Source organism: Marmota flaviventris, chromosome X (assembly GCF_047511675.1).
Source record: "Marmota flaviventris isolate mMarFla1 chromosome X, mMarFla1.hap1, whole genome shotgun sequence".
Taxonomy (NCBI): domain Eukaryota; kingdom Metazoa; phylum Chordata; class Mammalia; order Rodentia; family Sciuridae; genus Marmota; species Marmota flaviventris.
In genome coordinates, this window is record NC_092518.1 from 117,668,754 (window position 1) to 117,680,688 (window position 11,935).

Consider the following 11,935-nt stretch of genomic DNA (forward strand, 5'->3'; position numbering starts at 1 on the left):
CAATACTCCTGCCTCAACCTTCCAAGCTGCTGGGATTACAGGACTGCACCACCATGCCTGGTCCAAGACCCAATCTCTATTGCTTAGGCCTAAAGGAAACTGAGGCATCAAAATATTCCAAATAATAGGATGAGGGGTCAGAGCAAAAGAATACCAGCAGACTAGAAGACTTTTCTTTATCTCTCTATTTTATGCTAGTGATCCATCCTGGGGCCTTGCACATACCAGGCAAATATGTTACCATTGAGTTATACTGCCAGCCCAGCAGATTTTCTTGCTGGACTCTAGTATCTCAAGCTTCCAATCATTCAAGTAGCCTTCAAACTACATAGAAAAGGGGCTGGGGATGTGGCTCAAGAGGTAATACACTCGCCTACATGCACGGGGCGCTGGGTTTGATCCTCAGCACCACATAAAAATAAAGATGTTGTGTCCACCGAAAACTGAAAAATAAATATTAAAAAATTCTCTCTCTCTTAAAAAAAACTACATAGAAAAGGACTTTGCAACAACTTTTTTATAGCAGACTTAGGACTTTTGAGTTGTTGGAATTATATTATTTAACCACACACACACACACACACAATGACTTTGGCTGCAAGTCTGAGGTTCCCTTCCACTTACAGAGATGCTTTGTAACTGCTAGCTCTGGCAATGGAGAGCTTACCATTAGGTCTGACACTGACCTCCCCCAGCCACAGAAATCTTGTTGCTGGGATGTACAGCAAGATGAATCAGGTTACAAATATCAGGTTTGGGGAATTTTCCCCATCTGATAGAGGGAATTCTGCCTCTAGAAACTAACAACATTGCGAACATTCTTCTTTCAGAAGTCAGCCAAAATCTTTTCTTCTACTTAGAGCTGCAAAGTAGTCAGGCCTGCGGAAACACCTTTTACCCTGTAAAGCAGCATTGGCAGCAAAAATGTGCTAAACCAAGAATAACAACATAGCAAAACATAATCTCTGAAAACAAGACTGTTGTTAAAATCTCAGCCCACAAAAGTAGGCAAGGACTTGCATTTCAATCTTAAATGGGTGATTGACTGCTAAAATTAAAAATTTAAAAAGGATGCAGTTTATCATAATACTTCAAATATTTAGAATATTATAAAAAATCATCTCTCATACTAAGAACCAAGAAAATCACATTTTTAATGATAAAAGGCAATCAACTGATCCTAACACCAAGATGAACCAGGTCAGAATTATCTGACAAGGATTTTAAAGCAGCTGTCAAAGATTATTCAATCCCAGCAGCTTGGGAGGCTGACGCAGGAAGATCATGGGTTCAAGCCATCCTCAGCAACTTAGTGAGGCCCTAAACAACTCAGTGAGATCCTTTGTAAACAAAATACTTTAAAAGGGGGGGCTGGGTATGTGGCTCAGTGGTTAAGTGCCTCTGGGTTCAATCCCTGGTACAAAAAGAAATAACTCAAAAAAGAAATGATAAATTCTTTTGAAATAAGAGAAAATATCAAAAAATGAATAGAAGTTAAAAAGATCCAAATGAGAATTTAAAGAACTATAAAATCTAGGAACAAGGGGGGAAAACCCTTGCAGGATGTACTCAAAAAGTGGAGATGACAGAGGACAGAGCAAAGAACTTGAGGACATATCAATAGAATTGACCTAATCTGAAAAACAGAGAAAATAGACAAGATAAATAAATAATAGAGCCTTGGGACCTGTGGGATGATAACAAACATCTAATAACAAACATCTCATATTCATACCATTAGAGACTAAGAGGAGAAGAAAAAGAGTGGGACTAAAAGGGGATTCAAAAAAATAATGGAGAAGACTTTTCATATTTGTTGAAAGATAAATCCACAGAATCAAGAAGCTGAAAGAATGTCACATAAGATGAACACCATGAAACTGATGCAAGACATATTAACAGTAAACTTTCAAAATTTTAAGACAAAGGAAAATCTTGAAAGTAGCCAGAGAAAAAAGGACATATGAAGTATAGGAAATACCAATTCAAATGAAATTGGAGGACTCATCTGAAACCATTGAATCCATAAGAAAGTGACATGGCATGTTATCAAGCACTGAAAGTAAAGAATTGTCAACCATAAATTTATATCTGGAAAAACTATCCTTACATAATAAGGAGGAAGAAAAGACATATTACATAAAGGAAAACTAAATCATGTATCAATAACAGAACTACCTTAAAAAACAGCTAAATGAAGTTGCTCCATCTGAAAGGAAAGATAAAAGAAGAAATTGTGGAGCATCAGGAAGGAAGAATAAATAACTGAAAGAGCAGATATATGGGCACATATAGTGGGACCACCCCCCTCGTGAGCTTTCTAAATCATATGTAATGACTGAATGAAGAATTATAACAGCTGATAGCCAAGACAATAATATTTAAAAGTATAGAGCACAGAGGGACCTAACTAGGAGTAAAATTCCCATACTTTATGAGATGAAGTAGCAAATGTTGATACAAATAGATGATGACAAGCCAGTGTATTATTTAGAATGCTCCAGAGAAACAGAACCAATTTTATATATATATATATGCTGCAGTCTGGCTGGGCACAAATGCCGCAGTCTGGCTGGGCACAAAATCACGAGCCACCACACAGCTTGTAGATTCAAACAGCAACTCTTTATTCCCGAACTCACACCAGCCGTCTACAATCACGTTCTGGGGAAATCCACGTCCTCTGCCCAAAACCACGTTCTCTGCCCAAATCCACACCCACTGGGCTTCTGTCTCCCAAAATATACTGTCTGAATCCCGTGAGAACTCAAGGGGAACTCAGGCAGCAGGATACGCCCTATTCCCAGCAGGAATAATCTTAAACCTTAAACCTGGAACCTAAACCGGGAACACCCTAATCCGCCTTGGTCCTTGAGCAAGGTCACCTACATTCAATGTCACTGCAACATGGGGTACGCTGGCAAGGAAATTGTCATACCTACTTGGCTAATGGCTCCCAGCATCTCCCCCCTTCTGATTAATTAAACAACAAGCAATGTGGCTTAAGGACCGTGCCTGGTAGGTTGTCCAATTCAACATATGGTTCTTACCCGTCATCGGAAAACTGACCTTTAGGCGTCAGCCTCCTGTCTTAGGTTGATACCACTGCAATTGGATCATACCCGTCACTGACTACCGGTCCAGCATAAGCCATTGGCCCCCAAATTTTAGACCATCACTAGCAGAAGGGAAGAGGATACAGAAATGCCACGACACCAAGCCAATTGACGGCTCCTTAGGAAAAATTGCATCACTGGTGACACCATCAGCAAAGATATGTCAGCACTACCACAATTAACATGGGGTGCGCTGGCAAGGAAATAAAAATTGCATCACTAGTGACACCATCAGCAAAGATATGCCAGCATTACCACAATTCGCTGCACCAAACGATAGTTACATAGTCCAGGCAAGTTCTGCAAGCAGTTCAAAGTGGAGGAATCTATCAATATGTCCATTTCCTCCCAAAATCCGTTTCCTCCCAAAGTAAGTTAACTCCTTGATTGAGCATTACTTGTTGAGTTATATTCATTGATGCATCAGTTTATACAGTTTACTGTGATAGCTATCATAGAAGCTGTAGTCTGGTTGTATCTTTGTCTTCACCGGCACTGGGATGAAGATAGGAATTCTGGCAATGATGCTAAAGAGACATTATCCTGAAAAGAATTATTAAATATAATGAAAAGGAAAGGTGAAAGTAAACAAACAGATCTGTTAACCACCTTTAAAAACAATCCTTAACAGCTGTTTACCTAATTTAAATTAAACCATTTAAATCACGTGAATAAAAAAAATAATAATTCGGATCCATTTTTTCATGAGCGCTCCTCATATAAGAAATATGGACATACGCACATACAGACATACAACACAAAACACAAATGCGCACACAAACGTACAACACACAAGAAAATAGTAAAGGCCTTGTAGCTTTACCTAGGTGAAATCTCCATTGCAATGTTTAAAAACTTCACAGTTAAAAAATAAAACTGATCAGAAAAACATTAACCTAGGTTTGTATGAGCTCAAAAAATAAAAATAGAACCTTATGATGTGGAAAAATGCAATAATAAAATAGATATTGAAAAAAGCACCCTGGTTAATCACTATCACAGATGTAAGAATGGCCAGGCTGGAGTTCTGGATATCAGCTGTTATGGATTTGAGTCAAATCATCTTCTTTTCGATCTGTAGAAATTGTTTTAGTTAGTCTCTCTGGAATCCAAATCGGCTGCTGTTCTCCCTGTGGAAAAACACAAACAGAGCCCCGACTCCAGACAATCACTGGGTCAGGACCTTTCCATTGTCCTGTTAGAATATCTTTCCAAAGTACTTTAGGCTTATGTACATTTTTTGGATACATATGCCTTTCTGCAGCACTAAGTCCTGATGAATCCAAATTTAAAAAGTTTAGAGTAAAAAGCGTTATTTTAAGTTTATCTTTGGGGGATATATACCCCCTTCCAATTCCCTCTTTTTGCTTTAATAAGTATGTTTTAATAGTTTGATGAGCTCTTTCAACTATGCCTTGTCCCTGTGGATTGTATGGGATTCCTGTTATATGAGTAATACCAAATGATGAGCAAAATTGTTTAAAAGAGGTAGAGGTATAGCCAGGACCATTATCGGTTTTTAACTGTTTAGGAACGCCCACAGTGGCAAAATTTTGTAAGCAATGAGCTATAACATCTTTAGTTTTTTCTCCGGCATGAAGGGAGCCCATCAAAAATCTGGAAGAAGTATCAAGTGTAACGTGTAAATATTTTAATTTTCCAAATTCTGGCAAGTGTGAGACGTCCATCTGCCAAATATGGTTAGGTATCAGTCCTCTAGGATTGACTCCAAGATTAACTTGTGGTAAAAATGTCACACAATTTTGACATTGTTTTATTATATGTCTGGCTTGTTCCTTAGTTATTTTAAAATGCTTTTGTAAAGTATTAGCATTAACATGAAACCTTTTATGAAAATTTGTAGCTTCTTCAAATGTAGAGAAAATATGTATGTCATGTGTAGTTTTATCTGCTAAATCATTGCCTAAACTAAGGGCTCCAGGCAATCCTGTATGTGCCCTAATATGTCCTATGAAGAATGGATCTTTTCTGTCCCAGATTAGACTTTGTATAGTGGAAAACAAAGAGAAAACAGTAGAAGAAGGGGAAATCCTACCAGCATCTTCAAGAGATACTATAGCATTAACTACATACTGACTATCAGAAAATAAATTAAATACAGAATCTTTAAACATCAAAAAAGCTTGTAAAACTTCATTATGCTTTACCTTTTGAGCTGATTGTTTCAGTACTAAAAATGTAAAAGTTCGATCTGGGGTAACTACTGCTGCTGTACCATTATTTGACCCATCAGTGAATATATTTGGAGCATTCATGATAGGTGTTTTTCTTGTCATTTTAGGAAAAACTACAGGATGCTTAGACCAAAAAGACAACAAAGGATTAGATGGTAAATGATTATCAAATGAAACATTAGATTTACACATGATTATTGCCCAAGTATTTAACTCATTAGCTAACTCATCAATTTGATCCATAGTATATGGAGTAATAATTTTATTGGGAGAAATTCCAAACACTCCCTTCGCTGCTTTTATTCCTTTGAGTATTAATTGTCCTACAGCCTCAGGATACCTAGTAAGAATAGTGTTAGGAGAATAAGATAAATGTATCCACAATAATGGACCTTCTTGCCAAAATACTCCTGTAGGAATATTTTTTGTTGGTAGTACAATAAATAATAAAGGCAAACTTATATCAATTCTATCCAAATGTATGTTTTCCATATATGTTTCAATAATTTTTAATGCCTTTCTTGCTTTAGGAGTTAACATGCGGGGTGAATTTGGATCTGATGGACCTTTTAGAATATCAAATAAAGGTCCCAACTCTCCTGTTGGTATACCTAGATAAGGCCTTATCCAATTTATGTCTCCCAATAACTTTTGAAAGTCGTTAAGTGATTTGAGTTGATCTACTCGTATTTGAATTTTTGGTGGACGGACCATGGTTGAGGATAATAGAACTCCTAAATAATTAATTGGAAAATTTAATTGTACTTTATCTATTGCTATCTCTAGATTATAATTTTTTAATAAGTTTGTAAGTGTGGCATAACATTCCAGCAATATGTTTTTATCTTTATGTGCCAATAATACATCATCCATATAGTGAAATATTTGTAGTTCAGGATTTTGATTTCTAAGTGGCTGGATTGCTTTGTTAACATATATTTGACACATAGTTGGACTGTTAGCCATCCCTTGAGGGAGTACTTTCCATTCATATCTCTGATCAGGACCTTCATGATTTAATGCAGGGATAGTAAATGCAAAACGTGGACTATCCTCGGGATGAATTGGAATTGAAAAAAAAAACAATCTTTAATATCTATAGCTAAAACATGCCAAGTTTTTGGCAAAGCAGACAATTGAGGAATCCCTGATTGAGCAGGTCCCATAATAACCATCTCATTATTAATGGCTCTTAAATCTTGCAATAATCTCCATTTACCAGATTTCTTTTTGATGACAAAAATGGGAGTATTATGGGGAGATATGGAAGGTTGTATATGTCCTTCTGCTAATTGTTGTTTGACCAGATCATGGGCTACTTGTATCTTTTCTTTAGTCAGGGGCCACTGAGGAACCCACACTGGTCTTTCTGATTTCCAAGTAATTTTGATTGTCTCAGTGGCCCTTTCTGAAAATCCAACCCATGTCTGTCTGTTCCTTGATCTATTTGTATTGGTGCTGCTATACCTTGCCCTTGTTTTCCTAATCTTTTTTCTTTCCTAAAGCCTTGTCTAGCCCTAGTAGTGGGCGCATTAGGATTGATGTTATTTGTTAACGTCAAACCTAATTGATCTAGGACATCTCGTCCCCATAAATTTATAGGAAGATGATCCAATACATATGGCTGTATAGTTCCTTCACATCCTTCAGGATCCTTCCAATCTAATATCATAGAACTTCTATGGGGATTAGTCGCCACTCCTAGGCCTCGAAGCGTTTGAGTGGCTTGTTGTAATGGCCAATGTTTTGGCCATTCTTGACGAGATATGATGCTAAGGTCAGCTCCTGTGTCCAGTATCCCATTAAACTCATGACCTTGAATATTTAGTTTTAGCATTGGGCGAGAATCTAAATTTAAAGACAACATAGCCCAATCTACACCTGTGGAGCCTAATCCCCTGGAACCTCTTTCTACACTATGACTAGGAAATTTATTATGTAGGCTGGGTATTATTAACAACTGTGCTATTCTATCTCCAGGTGAAATTACTGATATACCTCTTGGAGAACTAGCTATAATTTTTATTTCACCTACATAATTGGGATCAATTACCCCAGGACTTATCATAAGTCCTTTTAATGTAGATGAACTACGTCCCAATAATAAGCCTACTGTTCCTTGGGGAAGAGGTCCTTTTACTCCTGTGGGAATGATTTGAACCCCCATCTCTGGAGTTAATACTGCTCTGGCAGAGGCGCAGATGTCCAACCCTGCGCTCCCTCGGGTTTGTCTGATGAGGGATTTAATGGACAATGTGTCCTGGGCACTAGCCTGATGGTGTTGCTGGGTTCCTCCACTGCCCCGTAGATTTGTGGTTGTGGGCCCCGGAGCATTGGGCCCCCCTGTCCGTTTTTTGGCAATGGAGCCTGATGCCTTTCTCCACGATATCGTGGATAAATACCTGGTCTTTGTCCATTTTTTGATAAGGGAGTACCCTCTATGGTGGTTTGAGAACGGCATTCATTAGCCCAATGTCTCCCTCTACGGCATCGTGGGCAAATACCCGGTATTCTATTCCTTTGATACCTACTTTTGTTAAACCCTCCTCCTATGGGGCAATTCCTTTTAAAATGTCCTGTTTGTTCACAATCATAGCATGTTTTTGGCCTGGCATCTAAAGCCTGTTGTCCTGCAGCTGCCAAGACTTGCCCTTGTTCATTAATATCTCTACATAATTTAATATATGTGTTTAAATCTTCATGTCTCCATGGTCTAATAACCTCTCTGCAGCAACGATTTGCTTGGTCATAAGCCAGTTGTTTTATTAATGGCATTGCTTGTTCTGTATCCCCAAAAATTTTGGCAGCCGTTTGAATTAGCCTATCTACAAAGTCAGCGTAAGGTTCATTAGCTCTCTGTATTACCTTAGATAGCTGACCTTGTAAATCTCCATGTCCTTGTAAAGTCTTCCATGCCCTAACTGCGTCTGCAGCAATTTGTGCATATATAGCAGGATCATATTCAATTTGTTGCCGTTGACCCTCATAAGGTCCTTTTCCTAACAACATATCTAGATTTCTTTGAGGGTAACCGGCTGCTGCATTTCGCCTAGCTGTCTCCGCGCAAAATTCCTCATTGGCAACCTTCCATAACAAATATTGTCCTCCATTTAGTACAGATTTACACATGCTAGCCCAATCTGCTGGCGTCATGTCCAAGTTAGTAATGGACTCAACCATGCTTACCGTGAAGGGAGCTTGGGGACCATAGGTTGTTACAGCCTCCTTTAACTGCTTCACTGTTTTAAAATCTAAAGCACGGTGAATTCGCTGCCCTCCTGCCTGTTCAAGTACAGGGCATGCTAATCTTTGAGGTCCTGTCTCAGGATCCCATTTATCAACTACGGGGTTTGAGGGCCACTCAGCTGTCTCCATCGGTGGAGCTGTTGGTTGAATTACGCCCTCTTGTGATAAAACGGAGTTAGTAACAGCCTCCTGTTGTGGCCTTTTTCCTAACAACCTCTTTTCCTTTAAATTTTCTTCCTCTGTCTGACTAGCTCGAGAGACCTTCTCTTTTGCTTGATCTAAAATGTCTTTCTCCATGGTCTGAACCTCTAACAATTTACTTAACATCTTTTCGGTTTGTTTTTTACTAATTTCTAATCTACTATAAAGATAACGCAACCCAATAAGATAACACAAAACAAAGCCGAAACTGAATGAAACAAAAACGGAATAAAAAATCGTTGTATCAATTTTCTCTTCCTCAGGGCCGACAAACTTCAAACCTTTAGTCAACCATTTTTTCCAATTTGCCTGAGAAATTTCTAGGGATAGGCAGCTTGAAACAAAAACAAGATAAATCAAAACAATAACACAGTGTTTTTTGAATTGGTCACCCATTCTTTCACTCTTCCTCAGGGGCGAGCAATTTCACTTACCTCCAAGCTTTAGATGTTCCCCGTACGGGCCACCAAATGCCACAGTCTGGCTGGGCACAAATGCCGCAGTCTGGCTGGGCACAAAATGACGAGCCACCACACAGCTTGTAGATTCAAACAGCAACTCTTTATTCTCGAACTCACACCAGCCGTCTACAATCACGTTCTGGGGAAATCCACATCCTCTGCCCAAATCCACACCCACTGGGCTTCTGTCTCCCAAAATATACTGTCTGAATCCCGTGAGAACTCAAGGGGAACTCAGGCAGCAGGATACGCCCTATTCCCAGCAGGAATAATCTTAAACCTTAAACCTGGAACCTAAACCGGGAACACCCTAATCCACCTTGGTCCTTGAGCAAGGTCACCTACATTCAATGTCACTGCAACATGGGGTACGCTGGCAAGGAAATTGTCATACCTACTTGGCTAATGGCTCCCAGCATATATATTTATATATATATATGTATGTATACACACACACACACACACACACACATACATACACACACATTCTATTGTGTATATAGATAGAAAATATATTGTATATACACATATATTTCTATCTACATATAGAGTAGAATATATATAGAAAACATATAGAATATATGTCTATAGAATAGAGTACATATGTATATATATATATATATATATATATATATATACACAAATATATATATTTGTATACATATAGGATATATCAAATATATATGGTATACCATATCTAGAGGATATATATATATGATATATATAGGCATATATACACACACACACACATATATGTGTGTGTGTGTGTATATATATATATGTATATACACACACACATCATATATATGATCACAGAGACTGAAAAGTTCCACAATGACCAACTGTATACTAGAGAGCCAGGGAAGCCAATAGCAGCTCAGTCCAGAAAGCCAAAAGCTTAAGAATGAGAAAAGCCCATGACTCAGCCCCTAGTCCAAGGCAGAAGGCCCAACAGCCCTCCAAAGGGTCACTGATGCAAGTCTCAGAGTCCAAAGGCTAAAGAACCTAAAGTCTAATGTACAAGGGTAGAACCAGAATAAAAGATGCTCACTCCAGAAGAAAGAGCAAGAGAGTAAGAATGTTTCACTCTTTATTCTCTCTGCACCATCCACAGTGCCTACCCACATTCAGGGAAAATCTGGTGCTCTCACTTCACTGATCCACATGCCAATCTTGTTTGGAAACAAGATAAGTTTTTCCTAAAGGGAAAGGCACAGGCCCTAAAATACTTAAAAACAATCTTGAAAAAGAACAATAAAGGAAGTTATTACTCTGATATTAAGTTCTATTTGGAGGATATAGAAATTAATACAGTGTGGGCACACTCTGTAATCCCAGTGACTTGGGAGGCTGAGGCAGGAGGATTGCAAGTTCAAAGGCAGCCTTAGAAATTTAGCAAGGCCCTAAGCAACATAGCAAGACCCTTCTCAGAATAAAATATTGAAAGGCCTGGGCATGTCGCTCAGTAGTAAAGCACCCCTGGGTTCCTCAGCACCAAAAAGAAAAGAAGCAACTACTCTGTACTGTAGGGTTTCCCTCAGTATCCATCAGCTCTAGTTGGAAACTCAGTGATGTTTGCATTTTTCTAAGGCAAAGGCTTTTACAAAAGCACTTCCATTCCCAGCCCATAATTTGTGATCTCAGTACCAACCTGTTATCACTTATCACCACCACAGGGCCCAATAGAAAGGAAGGTCATTATAGGAATCTGATGCAAACTTTTCACAAAATCCAGTCTATCTCTTTAGACTCATTAAGAGAGAGAGATGATTGAAACTTTTAAAGTTTTTATGATTCCATGTCCATGGGTAAAAATGTGTCTATGTGATTGCATATGGAAGGTGTGGGAAGGGCCCATGTTAGCACACATCTTCCCCTCCTAGGTCTTCTGGTGGACTCACTTCCCCTTCCCTCCCCAACCTTTTCTAGGTACTCCTGTTCTCATGGCCTGATAAACTAACTTCAGTGCCCTGGGGACAATGACCTCCAAGCTTCAGTGCAAACTACTTTTCCACATTCAAGATTAGTTAGGACTCATTTCTGCAGAGGAGACCTTGACATGACAGCTGATAGTTTAAGCACTAGCTAGGTGCCAGCAGTGATCAAAATGCACCCTCTGGCAGGCACAGTGTTGCACACCTGTTATCCCTGCAGCTCAGGAGGCTGAGTCTGGAAGATCATGAGTTCCAGGCCAGCCTCAGCAACTTAGTGAGACTGTATTAAAATTAAAAATAAAAGGGGCTGGGGTTGTAGCTCAGTGTTAAAGAGCCTCTGGATTGAATCCCTAGTACTTGGCAAAAAATTGGTAATTCCTTAAATCCTCAAAACAACCCCAGAAGCTTTTACCGCGGTCATTTTACCAATGGGGAAAGTAGGGTCCAGGGAGAAATAGTGAATTATCCAAAGTAACATAGCTAGTACCTCAGCAGAGCCAGGATTTCAAACCACCTTTTGATCTAATTCCACAGCTGAACTGCTTTGAAAGCAGCACTGCCTCCCTGTGGAAAACAAAAGCAATACAACACTATTCACTGCCCTGGAGCTGAAAGTGGGGCATCTGGAGGACAAATGTTCCAGACTGAAATATATAAGGTCACTTGCCAGTGTATGGTCTACTCAGTGCAATCAAGAAAATCTGAATCTGGAACTAAGACAGCTAAATGCCCCAAACTTCAGGGCCAACCACAAAGCAGGTGAAAACCTCCCAATTAGCTGG